This window comes from Heteronotia binoei, chromosome 15, assembly GCF_032191835.1.
Source record: "Heteronotia binoei isolate CCM8104 ecotype False Entrance Well chromosome 15, APGP_CSIRO_Hbin_v1, whole genome shotgun sequence".
Lineage (NCBI taxonomy): Eukaryota > Metazoa > Chordata > Lepidosauria > Squamata > Gekkonidae > Heteronotia > Heteronotia binoei.
Window position 1 is genome coordinate 37,250,175 of NC_083237.1, and position 13,195 is coordinate 37,263,369.

At 48.2% G+C, this 13,195-nt stretch overlaps 1 pseudogene; it reads left to right on the forward strand.

Moving 5' to 3' along the window:
• The first annotated feature begins 10,587 nt into the window (after positions 1 to 10,587).
• Positions 10,588 to 11,543, forward strand: LOC132583415 (olfactory receptor 14A16-like; annotated as a pseudogene).
• The last annotated feature ends 1,652 nt before the right edge of the window (positions 11,544 to 13,195 follow it).

Here is a 13,195-nt window from a genome sequence, read left to right on the forward strand (position 1 = left end):
GGCAGATGTCAGGAGATGCCTATAGGAGATAGCTGCTTAATGACCTGGCCACTGACCCATGTGGTCTGGCAAAGTTTCATATTGCCCCCTAATCTTTTCAACTTCTACATGAAACCCTTGAGTGAGGTCATTCAGAAATTTGGGCTGAGCTGTCACCGATATGCTAATACCATTTAGGTCTATCTCACTCTTCCAATGGATTCCAGGAAAGCTATAAAAATTCAGCTTTGACAGGTTGGCCAGCTGCAGCCTGTCCTGGACAAAAAAGATTTGGCTGGCCATTGTGGTGCATTCACTGATTAGATCTAAATTAGTTTAATACACTGCACTGTATGTGGGAATGCCCTTGAGAAGTGCTTGGAAACTTAATGCAGCAGGCAGGTTGTTGACTGGAGTGGGCCAGAGGACCATATCACTCCACTTAGACCATCTGCACTACCTCCCCATTTATTTCCAAGCCCAACTGTGCTTGTGTTGTTGACCATTAAATCCCTATGTGGCTTAAAACCAACCTGCTCCCATATGACTCTACCTGATTGCTAAGGTAACCTTCTGAGGCCTATTTTAGTGTCCCTACCTTCTGTAATTAGGTAGGTGGCACCCTGAAACAGTGTCTGTCAAGAAACTGATCTCTTCAAGCAGTTTCTTGTTTAATTCAAACCATTCAGGCTGAATCCTAGAAATGATGGAAGTTTCTTTCTCTGAAATATTGGTCAAGCTACTTGTAGCTTCAAAGACTCAGATAAGGGAGATGGGAGAAAACCCAGGCACTGGTCATAACATTAGATATTACAGTTTCAAGGATACAAAAATTTGAGGGGGGCGGGATGCATTCCAGCCCATTAGCACCTGATGGGAGGGAGAAAGTGTTTGTTTAATTGAACCCAATGCAGTTGAAAAGTGTTTGGTTTAACTAGCAAACCCATCTGATTGGTCAGATCACCTGGACACCACCATACATGATTGGTCAAGTGACATCATTTGCTGTGCATCTGATTGACTAACTAGAATCAGGCTGACACAGGTCAATGAGCATGTAGGAAAGAACTTTCATTATAGTTTTGCCCAGCAATGGAAGATCTTTTGTTTGTATGTTTTCATGGGGCATTCTCTCAACAATCACTTCTTTCTGACCTATGCTGTTATTACTCATTTATGTGTTTTTAATATTTATTCTTTTTTTGTTTTAACAAATTGTTTTTATGATGTTTTTAAATAATATTTTAACTTGCATCATCTTGGTGACCCTGACTGACCAAAGAGGAGCATACAAATTTTGTAAATTAAGTAAGTAATTAAAACACTGGGAATGCATATGGAGTAGCTGTCAAGTCTGCTATGGGTTACTCAATATCTGTATTAAGGTTGGTTCTGAAGTGAAGGAGTCTGGGTACTTTACAGTGTACACCGGGGGCTGTTAGCTCACTCTCCTGCCCCCTCTCTAGAAATGCCTTTGTTGTGTAACCTGCTTTGAAATGCTAACCTGTGAACAAGATAGTGGCGCCTTCCCAGCCTTGTTCTCTGTGGGGAGTATGGGGTGTCAAGACTTCGGTCTGGGAACGAAAGAAGTAGCATCCTAGTGTGAAGATGTGTTGCATAGATTGCCCCCCGTAGGAATCCTTTAGATTCATACTTTAAATACTGGATTAGTGCATATGTGTTTCAGTCCTTCAATCTCTGCCATGGTCCACAGTTCTGATTACAATAAACTTGCTACTTTATCAAGAGACTCGTTATTGAATTCAGCCGACTTGACATTTTGAAGGACTCCCTATCTTGGAGTTCAACCTTTCCGGCAACTGAAAAGGCGATGTCCGAACAGTCTCCGGAGAATGGAGGATTCCCAACCAGAGTGGAGGGGGCCGAGACACCCTGGCACATCCATACTGCCAGAAGGACCGCGGCCTCCCCTCCACAGTTTCAGCTGGTGGCGACCCCACGGCAATACCAGCCAAGAACCTCCACTACGCTGATGGATCAAGCCCCGGTCCGTCGGGAGGCGATCATGACCCGCCACACCAAGCGGGTCCAACTGGCCGAGGCCGCCGCCGTCCACCCGGGCGAGGCGAGCGAAGGCGCCAGCGCCGCGGGGGCGCAGGACCTCGAGAGTGGAAGCGAAGGGGCCGAGTGTGGAGCGGAGGACGGAGGGGCGAGCCCCAAGGACCAGACCGATGAGGAGTACGAGACGTTTCGCGCGATGGTCCGCAGGGAGATCGACGGGGCGGTGAGAGACCTAAAGGACCAGATGCAGACCCTGACCGCGCAGCTGGGCAGAGCGCTGGGGGTGACCGGGGCTCGCCAGCAACAGCCAGCCCCGGCGGGTCCGCGGGGACCCCCGGCTCGACAGGGCCCCGCCGCTCCTCCACCCGGAGCGGCCCCGCAAGCCCCAGCGGCGCCCCCCCCCTGCCCCGGTCAGACAAAGAGACCTGGGGGGGGGGGCGGGAGCTGGACGCCACGTTCGACGGGGACCCGGAGGAAGTGAACTACTTCGCGATCCAAGCAAACAGCTACATGCACTACTGGGGGGACTCATTCCCCGATGAGATGAGCCGCGTGGACTACCTCGGGTCGAAGCTACGGGGCGCAGCGAAGAAGTGGTATGTGAGCCTATGCGAAACCAACAGCCCGGTCCTCCATTTCGTAAACACTTTCGTGCAGGCCCTGCTGACCCAGTACGAGGACCCCCTGCAAGAAACCCGAGCGCTGGCGGCGCTGCGGAACATGAAGCAAGGGGCCCGATCCATCCGGGAGTACGCGGCCGACTTCCAGGCCAACGCCGCCCGGGCTCGGAACTGGAACGAGGTGATGAAGATCGAGCACTTCACCAATGGGCTGAACCCGAGCATCCTGGATAGAGCGCTCACGCAAGCCCGCCCCGATACCCTGGTGGGGTGGATTCAGCTGGCGGGGGAGGTGGAGACCAACCTGAAACGAGTGGCGATGCTGCGCCAAGCACTGGCCGCCGGCAGGGGAACGCCGAAAGCAAGCCCCGGGAAGGCTGAGCCACCTAAAGTCAAGAAGCAGGCGGTGGCTGCCCCGGGGGGGCCCCGACGTTGTTTTCGGTGTGGGGACCCCAACCATCTGGCCTCCGGCTGCCCCCAATCAGCCACCGGGGCCGCCCCACCGCAGGGAGCCAACCGCCCGGGCACCCCCGGCCCCAAGAAAACCACCGGCCGCCCTAAGGACGCGGCGAAGAGCAGCGTGCTCCTGGTGCAAGACGACCTACAAGAGGAGGAGGTGCGTCTGTCAGAGGAGCTGGCCGAGCTGGCGTGGGAAGAGGAGCCGGCGGGAAACGACGCCGACCTGCTTTGAACGGTGCCAACCAGCAGGTCGACCGAGAGGAGGCACCGCTCACGGTGAGACCCACGGGAAGGTTGTACTTTATAGTGGTCAAATTGTTGAACCCAAAGCTAAAAAGGTTCCTACAGATCCGGGCCCTCATAGACTCGGGCTGTAATAGAGAGCTGATTTCCCCCAAGGTGGTGGAGGCTCTGGGATTGAAACGCTTACAACTGCCCCACCCCATGCACTTTGAACAGATGGATGAGTCAGTAATGGGGGGGGAACCCTGCACGCAAGAGACTGAGCCGTGCCCCCTGGGGATTGAGGATCACTGGGACTCAGAGACGTTTGTGATCGCGCCCGCCTGCGGCTACCCCGTGGTCCTGGGAGTGGGGTGGTTGGAAAAGCACGAGCCCCTCATCCGCTGGAGAGCCCAGACCATCAGATTTCCCGACCCAAGTTGCAACCAGCACCTTTGGCAGGCAGCATGGGGGCCACGAGCGCCAGCCGCTCGGGAGAGGGCGTGCGTCCTGGTGGAAGAGGTGCACCATGTCCCGGACGCCTACCGCGACCTGATGGAGGTATTTAGTGAGCGGGAGGCCAACCAGCTACCCCCCCACAGGAGCACAGACTGTGCGATAGAACTAATCCCCGGGGAAAGCCTTCCCAGGGCCAAGCTCTACCAAATGGGGTGGGCTGAGAAGAAGGAGCTGCGAAAATTCCTAGACTTGAACTTGAAAAGGGGGTTCATCAGACCCGCGACGGCCCCCCACGCGGCCCCCGTGTTGTTTAGAAAGAAAAAGGACCACAGTCTTAGGCTTTGCACGGATTTTCGTGGGATTAACGCGATTTCCATGTCAAACGCCTACCCCATCCCCCTCATCAAAGATTTGCTAAGCACGGTGGCGGGGGGGAAGATTTTCACAAAGCTTGACCTGCGGGACGCGTACTTCCGAGTGCGCATCAAGGAGGGGGATGAGTGGAAAACGGCGTTCAACACCCCGATGGGGCAATTTGAATATTTAGTCATGCCGTTTGGATTACAAGGGGCACCGGGGGTGTTCATGAATTTCATAAATGATGTATTGCGGGAATTTCTGTACAAGGGGGTGGTGGTGTACCTTGATGACATCATTATTTATTCGCAAGACAAACAATCCCATGTGAAACTAGTGAGGGAAGTGCTGGCCACCCTGCTGAAGCACCAGCTCTACGCCAAGCTGTCTAAATGCGAGTTCCACCGCACGGAACTAGACTATTTGGGCTTCCGGGTGTCTGGGGACGGGCTGGCCATGGATCCAGCCAAAGTTCAGGCAGTTCTAGAGTGGGCCCCCCCGAGGACACGTAGACAGCTCCAAAGTTTCCTCGGATTCTCCAATTTCTATAGGACATTCATTGAGGGGTTCGCCCAGATCGCTCTGCCCCTAACAGACCTCCTGAAGACGAAGGGGAAGGGGGAGGAGGCAAAGCGACCAGGGGCCAGGCTGAATTGGACACCGACTTGTCAGGCGGCTTTCGACCGGCTTAAACAACTGTTCACAAGCGAGCCGGTCTTAAGCCACCCAGATGAGCGGAAGGGGTTTGTGGTCCAATGCGACGCCTCCGACGTCGCCGTAGGAGCCATTCTCATGCAGAGGGATGAGGAGGGGAAGCTGAGACCCTGCGCTTACATTTCGCGAAAGTTCTCGGAGGAGCAGAGGAACTGGTCAGTGTGGGACAAAGAGGCTTTCGCTGTCATGTTTGCACTGAAAACTTGGAGGTCCTGGTTGGAGGGAGCCAGGGTGCCCTTTGAGATATGGACGGACCACAAAAATCTAGAGGCACTAACAGGGAAAAGAAAATTGAGTGAAAAGCAAATCAGGTGGGCGGGCTTCTTCTCCAGATTCGACTTCACCCTGAAACACATCCCGGGGACCCGCAATTTCCTAGCAGACGCCCTGTCCAGGCTCCCACAGCATGAGAGCCAGAGAGAGGAAGTGGTAGATTCCCTGATCCCCCCCACACAAGTGGCGGCTATGGTCACTACCCGCTCGCAGAGGAAAAAGGAATTGAGCGAGCTAAGCAAAGAACGAATCACCCTAGAGGCCGAACGGGAGGGAGGTGGGCGGCCGGAGGGGTTGCAGAAAAGAAAAGACGCTCTTTGGTACAAGGGGGAGAAACTGTACATCCCGGAAATATTAAGGAAAGAAATTCTCCAACTATGTCACTGCTCCAAATTAGCTGGGCACTTCGGCTATGTAAAAACCTTGCACTTGGTGCACCGGCAGTTCTGGTGGCCGTCCCTAAAGAAGGATGTGTCGGACTTTGTAGCTGGTTGCCCGGTGTGTGTGATGGCAAAAAGGAGGGGGGGGAAACCCCCGGGACTCCTACAGCCTCTGGAAACAGCAAAACGGCCATGGGCCATGGTGTCCATGGACTTCATAGTCGAGCTACCCCCCTCCCGGGGGAAAACAGTCATACTGGTGGTGGTGGACACGTTTTCAAAACAAGCCCACTTCATCCCCTGCAGCCAATTACCCACGGCCAAGAAACTAGCGACTTTATTTTTCGACCACGTGGCCAAACATCACTCCATCCCTGACAAGGTCATAAGTGACAGGGGGCCTCAGTTCGTTGCCACCTTCTGGCGGGAGTTTTGTAAGTTACTAGGGATGGAACAGGGGCTAAGTTCTGCCTATCACCCCCAGACGGATGGACAGACTGAGAGAGTGAACGGGGTGCTAGAGCAGTACCTACGGTGCTTTGTGAGCCTACGCCAGTCGGACTGGGTGGACCTCCTCCCCTTCGCTGAATACGCTTACAACAACAGCGCTCACAGTTCCACAAAAGCATCTCCCTTTGCAACAGTGTTCGGGTATGAGGGAAAGCCGATTCCCATGCTGCCAGGGGGGGAGGGATTGACGGGCTCAAGTTTCGAGCAATGGTGGCAAGGTCCCAGCCAATGTTGGCCAGCCATTCAAGAAAACCTGAAGCTGGCCAAGGAGGCGTATAAGAAACAGTACGATAAAAGCCATGTGCCAGTCTGGGACTTGAAGGTGGGGGACTCCGTGTACCTGTCAACAAAAAACCTGCCTCTGGCACAACCGTCTAGGAAATTGGCTTTTAAGTTCTTAGGGCCATTCAAAATCAAGCGGGTAATCAACCCGGTGACAGTAGAGTTAGACCTCCCCCCTGCTCTTGGTAAAGTCCACCCTGTTTTTCATTGCAGCCTACTGCGCAGATCTCCGGGGCCGTCCAAATGGCATTCACAAGATTCACCAACCCTCCCCTCGAAGGGGGAGTGCCGGAGCCTCTCGGGGCCCGAGTTCCGGAGCCATAAATGTGACTCGCCCTCCTTGCAAGGCCGCCCGGCAGGAGGGGGATCCTAGGGGGGGCAGTATGTCAAGTCTGCTATGGGTTACTCAATATCTGTATTAAGGTTGGTTCTGAAGTGAAGGAGTCTGGGTACTTTACAGTGTACACCGGGGGCTGTTAGCTCACTCTCCTGCCCCCTCTCTAGAAATGCCTTTGTTGTGTAACCTGCTTTGAAATGCTAACCTGTGAACAAGATAGTGGCGCCTTCCCAGCCTTGTTCTCTGTGGGGAGTATGGGGTGTCAAGACTTCGGTCTGGGAACGAAAGAAGTAGCATCCTAGTGTGAAGATGTGTTGCATAGATTGCCCCCCGTAGGAATCCTTTAGATTCATACTTTAAATACTGGATTAGTGCATATGTGTTTCAGTCCTTCAATCTCTGCCATGGTCCACAGTTCTGATTACAATAAACTTGCTACTTTATCAAGAGACTCGTTATTGAATTCAGCCGACTTGACAGTAGCTGGTTATAATATAGTGGGTTCTAGGCATTGAAGAGGTGAGGCGGTAGTGATAACAAGCTCTTTAATGAGTACAGCATGGTTGGTGGCTGCATTAACTCAACTGGCGAACGGGATCCACTGGGCCAACTATATACAACTCTGGGTTCCCGCGCTAGCACGTTATTGCGTCATTCAAACCAGCAGGGGGCCTGTAATTGGAGCACGGCAGTTTGGAGTTGGATCCTACTGTCCATTGTTCCCAAGCTCAATCCTTCAGGCTCCAATGAGCCAGGCAGGAACACCATTAGGTTACATATAGATTCACATATGTAACAGTGGTATTCTTTGAATTGCTTAAGAGTTCTTAGTTTCTCAGTCCAGGTATTATTCATGTTATTCCTATTGCATTATTCCTGTTAATAAATATTATTTTTTCTAACTAGTTCTCAGTGTTACTCAATGCTACTTTCAAGCAGCAGTGTTTTGTCCCTCAGTCATAACAAGATCCCTTGTTACAGATACTTGCTCAGCTATATCTGATCCTAATATGGATATGAAATGTATCTTATTGATATCTTTTTTTGGATATGTTTAGGAACTGGACTGATATTCAGGAATCTTGGCAGTGCCTGTATCCTGATAATAAATGTTCAGGAATATCTGGGGCTGATGTTGTAAAGTTCCAAACATATATATCCCCCCCTCTCCTTTGCAGGTTTCTGGTGCAACAGAAGGGAGGGGGGAAGGGATATGGAGGCAGCTCTCACAAGCACTTGTGGTCACATATTAGGGTGAGTTTGCCAGGCTGGCTCTGCCGGGGTTCTCTGGTCTGAGGTTGTTTCTGTCAGGCTTGTGCTCCATATTGGCTTCCGGTTCTGCTTACTTCTATGGTTTCATATTGGTCATGTTGGTCTGGAAATACTAGCTTTCCCTTGCTTCTCTTCCTCTGGCTTCGAATCTCTAGCTTTTTATTGGATATGCTGAGCTTGCCACACTGGCCTCTGGTCCTGCCAAGACTCTCTAGTTTGATGTTGGTTCTGTTGGGCTTCCTGATTCTGTTTGCATTGGGAAGGTTTCAGCCTGTGGTTTTTGGCCAGTATTGTGACTTTGGCTATTAGCCCTGAAGAAAACACAGATTCTTTTCTCCCATAGGGAAAAAAAAATCAAGGATGGCTGTGTTCACCTTGTTCAGGAGCCCATAGAATTGGATGTTTAAACAATCTCATTTCACATGAAACTTGGGGTGAAGGTCTTTAATTGACAGACATCAATGCTGCAAGGTTTGGCCCAGCAAATTGCTCTGCCCCAGGTATGTTGCATCATTTCCTTTAATGCATGCCTTGGCAACTATAGCCCTGCCCTTCTACCCTCACAGTTGCTCCTGCCTGCGATCTTTTTGTGTCCTACATTCCCAAGGGCACCCACTCACCTCCCATCAGAGTGTCTCATCCAAAGCCATTTGATTCCTGCCCCCCTAGTTCTAGATTCCTGTGAGGAGGGTCACCAGTTCTTTTCCCACCTGCCAAGAGAAGAAATCAGCATTAAGATGGGCTCCCTTGGCTCTGTGCTACATTATGAATGCATATGGCTGGAATGCCAGAGATCAACAGGCCAGACTAGGCTTGGTGTCCTTCATGTGTTGGCACCATAACAAGGAAATGTAGTTGGTCACCAGAGTGCAGGGGTTGTCCCACAAGTACTGCCAGAATACCTCAATGGCTCAGCAGACAGCTAGTGCTTCCCTTTCTATCACAGCATATTGCCATTCTTGCACAGGTAGTTTGCAACTCAAATACTTCATGCTCCTCAGAACCCTGAATCTTGTACAATTCAACCCCTGAGCCTCTTCCAAAAGCACCTTTTTGGATTATGAAGGACCAAGAGCGATAGGGCAGCCTTAGGTACACATCTTTTTTCAAAAGATCAAATTATGCATCAGGGTATCCAGGGTTTATTTAGTAGAAAAAGTCTAGCAGGAACTCATTTGCATATTAGGCCACACTCCCTGGTGCCAATCCAGCCAGAACTGTGTTCCTGTGCATTCCTGCTAAAAAAAAAAGCCTTAAGATAGCCAGTAACTGATCTCCTATTTTGCATGTGTTTTGGCCTTTAGAAGCAGAACACTGGAATTTTGACTCCTACTTTAATGCAACTTTGGAAGTAGTCTTCATTTTGTTTTGTATTTATTTCACGGATACCCAAAATAAAAATTCATCACTGAGTTTCTTCAGTGAGCTGTGATAATCCCCAGTGAACAGGTCTCCTAAGGGCCAAAAGAGAACAAAAAGAAGAGAGGATCAATTGAGTTAACAAGCAACACATTATTGTTGTTTATGTCAACTGCAACCCATGCATATTCCTTCCTGATAGATTTAAGAGCCAAATGCAGTGGCTGGTAAGTAGCAGAAGAAATAGAATCTGAAACTCTGTTTTTATTGTTTCTAATATGGTCTAGGCAGTGACTGAATTATAGACCTACTGTGAATTCTATGTAAGCAACCTTACAATTCAGGAGAGGTGAGATTCAAATGAACTGGATCCTACTAGATTGTCTTTTTGCAGAAAAAAGAGGAAAGGTGATCTTACTCAATTCCCCTCCTTGAGGCAGCATCATTTTGTATGACTTTTCCCCCCCATATGCATCCCACAATTCCTGGAATATCTTTTCTGGAGGATAACACAGCCTCTCTTTTTTTTGCACAAACAGAAAACCTGCTGGATTCAGTCCAATAAACAAATTGTTGGTTATTACACACCCAGTCCCCAACAAAAAAACTGTGAGTTATTACACACCCAGTCCTCAAATCAATTCAGGCTTTAGAGACTGAGTTTGAGGGTCACACAATATTGAATGACTTTTAAAATTTAACACTGTTCTTTTTTTCTTATTTCAAATTTTCCATCATGAAAGAATATTTGCATGATAGCTTTTTAAAGAATTCCTGTTGGTTTATTGGTTCCCATCCCCATACATTCACTATTTGTAGCTACTGACATTTCACTTAAAATAAAATCTGTCTGCGAAATTCCAAAGGAAGTAAAAGAGCACTGATCAGAATAGTGATTTTTTTTACATCAACTTTATCCCTAATTTGTTGTTAACTATGTCCCTTGCCTACAAAGGTAATTTTTATTATCTCATGTGTCAGTGCTGTATCAGGGCTCTGCCATTCAAGAAGTAGGCAATGTTAACTGAGTAATATTGACCCCTTGCTTTACCACACTTCCAGTTAATGAATTAATACAGATTACAGCTAAAGTACTTTCAAGAGAAAAGTCATGTTAGTCAGTTGTAAAACAGAAATCACACCAAATAAAACAGAAATCAATATAAGCTTTTGTGAAGGTGAGTCAGACCTTACTACTGTGCACCTGAAGACTCTGAGGTTCAACTGATGAAAGCTTATGCTGAAATAAAATTTGGTTATTTTAAAAGGTGATATTTTTGTTTAACCTTCGAAGAAATGCTGCCTATTGTCTTTGCCTTTTTTTTTTAAAACAGGGATCAAAATGCTCAATCAAACCACAGAAATTGTTTTCTTCTGGGATTCTCTGATATGCGGCAGCTGCAGATTTTACACTTTGTGATCTTCTTTCTGCTCTATTTGGCGACCATCATGGGAAATCTTCTCATCATCATACTAGTAGCTCTCAACCACCACCTTCACACACCCATGTACTTTTTCCTGGTCAATTTGTCTATGGCAGACATTGGCAACATCTCAGTGAGCATTCCCAAAGCTATAAGCAATTCCCTCAGGAATACCAGGCTCATTACCTATACAGAGTGTGTCTCTCAAGTCTTTTTTCTCATCTTCTTTGCAGTGAATGACCTGTTCCTCCTCACCATCATGGCTTATGACCGATATGTTGCCATATGCAATCCACTGCGATATGAAACAGTAATGAATATGGGAGCCTGCATCCAAATGGCAGCTGGTGCATGGATCACCAGCATGTTCTATGCAGCCTTACATACTCAGGGCACCTTCTCAATAACCTTTTGCTCCACTGTCATTAACCAGTTCTTCTGTGAAATTCCACAGCTGCTCAAACTCTCTTGCAACAACAATTATTCAATGGAATTTGGGGTCAATATATTTAGTGCAAGTATAGTTTTTGGCTGTTTTGTCTTCATTATTTTTTCCTACCTGCAGATCTTTACCAATGTGCTAAGAATCCCCTCTGGGCAAGCAAGGAAGAAAGCTCTTTCTACATGCTTGCCTCACCTCATTGTTGTCTCTTTGTTTATCATCACAGGCACCCTTGCCTATGTGTGCCCCACAGACAAAGCTCCCGAAGATGTGGTTATGATGATTGCTGTCCTATATTCTATGTTGCCACCCATGATGAACCCAGTGGTCTACAGCATGAGAAACCAAGAGATTAGAGCTGCACTGTCCAGACTTTTGAAGGGAAGACAGTGTTCCAAGCACCAAAAGTCTGTTATTCTGTTTTTAGTGTGATGAGTTCAATAGTGTGTATCTGGGAATTTCTGCAGTAAGAATGCTGGGTTGCCTTGTCAATATATGGACATTATTTTCTTCTAAGAACAAATGGTATTCATGTGATAGATTGTTTTTCTGTGTTTAGCAGAACAAATGTTGATTTTGAAATGCTACCGCTATACTCTCTTTTAGGTTTCAGATCAAATGCTTTCCTTTAACTAAAACTTTTAACTGGGGTTTGATTTTTTTATTTGTTTTTAGTCTGCTTCTAGCCTGCTGTGAAGATCCTTCCAGACTACTAACATTTTTCTAATCTGTTTCCCAGTGCTTTTTTTTAGTGCTGTTAGGTTGTTGTTGTTGGTTTCAGTGAAAGTTGGTTTTTAATATTTGTTAAATTTAACTTATAAATGATGTCATATCTTTTACTATGTAAACTACATCAAACTGGTCTCTGAAAAGATGGCATCAATATGTTCTGAATAAGCAATGGTCATCAAGAAAATATGTACATTTATAATTATAAATTGTTATTTCATAGGTTATTTCCTCAGCTCTGTACAGGAAAATATTTAATAGATGTTTGCCTCAAATGATTTGCACATGTTCCTATGCATCTGTACTCAAAATAGAGTTGCCAATCCCCAGTTGGGGCCAGGGGATCTTCCAGTTTGGAGGTCCTCCCTCCACTTCAGGGTTGTCAGAAAGTGTGGGGGGGGGGGTTGAATGTCTGCTGGGCACTCCATTATATCCCATGGAGATTGATTCCCATGGGATATAATGGAGAATTGATCAGAGGGTATTTGTGACTCTGGAGGGCTGTTTTTTGAGGTAGTGGCACCAAATTTTCAGCATAGCATACAATGCCTCTCCCCAAATCACCCCCAAGTTTTGAAAATATTGGACCAGAGACTCCAGTTCTATGAGCCCCAAAAGAAGATGCGTCTAACCTGCATTATTTCCAAATGGAGAGAAGGCATTTAAAAAGGCATGCAGTCCCTTTAAATGTCATTGCCAGAACTCCCTTCAGAGTTCAATTGTGGTTGTCACACCCTTGCTCCTGGCTCCACCCCCAAAGTCCCCTAGCTCCACCACCAAATCCTCAGATATTTCTTGAGTCAGACCTGGCAACCCTAACTCAAAATCTGGGCTGATAACAGACAGCCAGTTCTGGGTGACTTGCAGCTGCCCAGAAGAAAGCCACCCAGAAGAAGAGCGCCTCGGAGCTTCCGGAAGGCACTGGAGGAAGGGGTGGGTCTTGGGCAGCCGGGGAGCATTTGAAATGCTCATGCGTCCTGCTCACAGCTCCCCGGGTGCTTGTAAGGCGCTCTCCAGCCTTCCAGATGGCCGGGAGCCACCTCAGAGCCAACCCAGCAAAAAGGAATGACTTTCCCAGTGGTTTTTTTGAGGCGGTTGGAGCATCTTTCAGGACGGGGTAAGTGCGGGACAGGGGCGGACGGCAGATGTTGCTGTCTGGCCAGGTTTTATTGGGTCGACTTCAGAGGCATCTCTGAGTTGACCCAAAGTGACGGTCTGTAATCAGTAGCGGTGTTCCATACTAAGTGTGTGTCATATTTTAGCTTTGCAATCTTATGGGACAGGCTAACTACCCCTACCATGCTGTCAGTCATGGAGCACAAGACCAAACAAAGGTAATATGCAAAATAGTATAA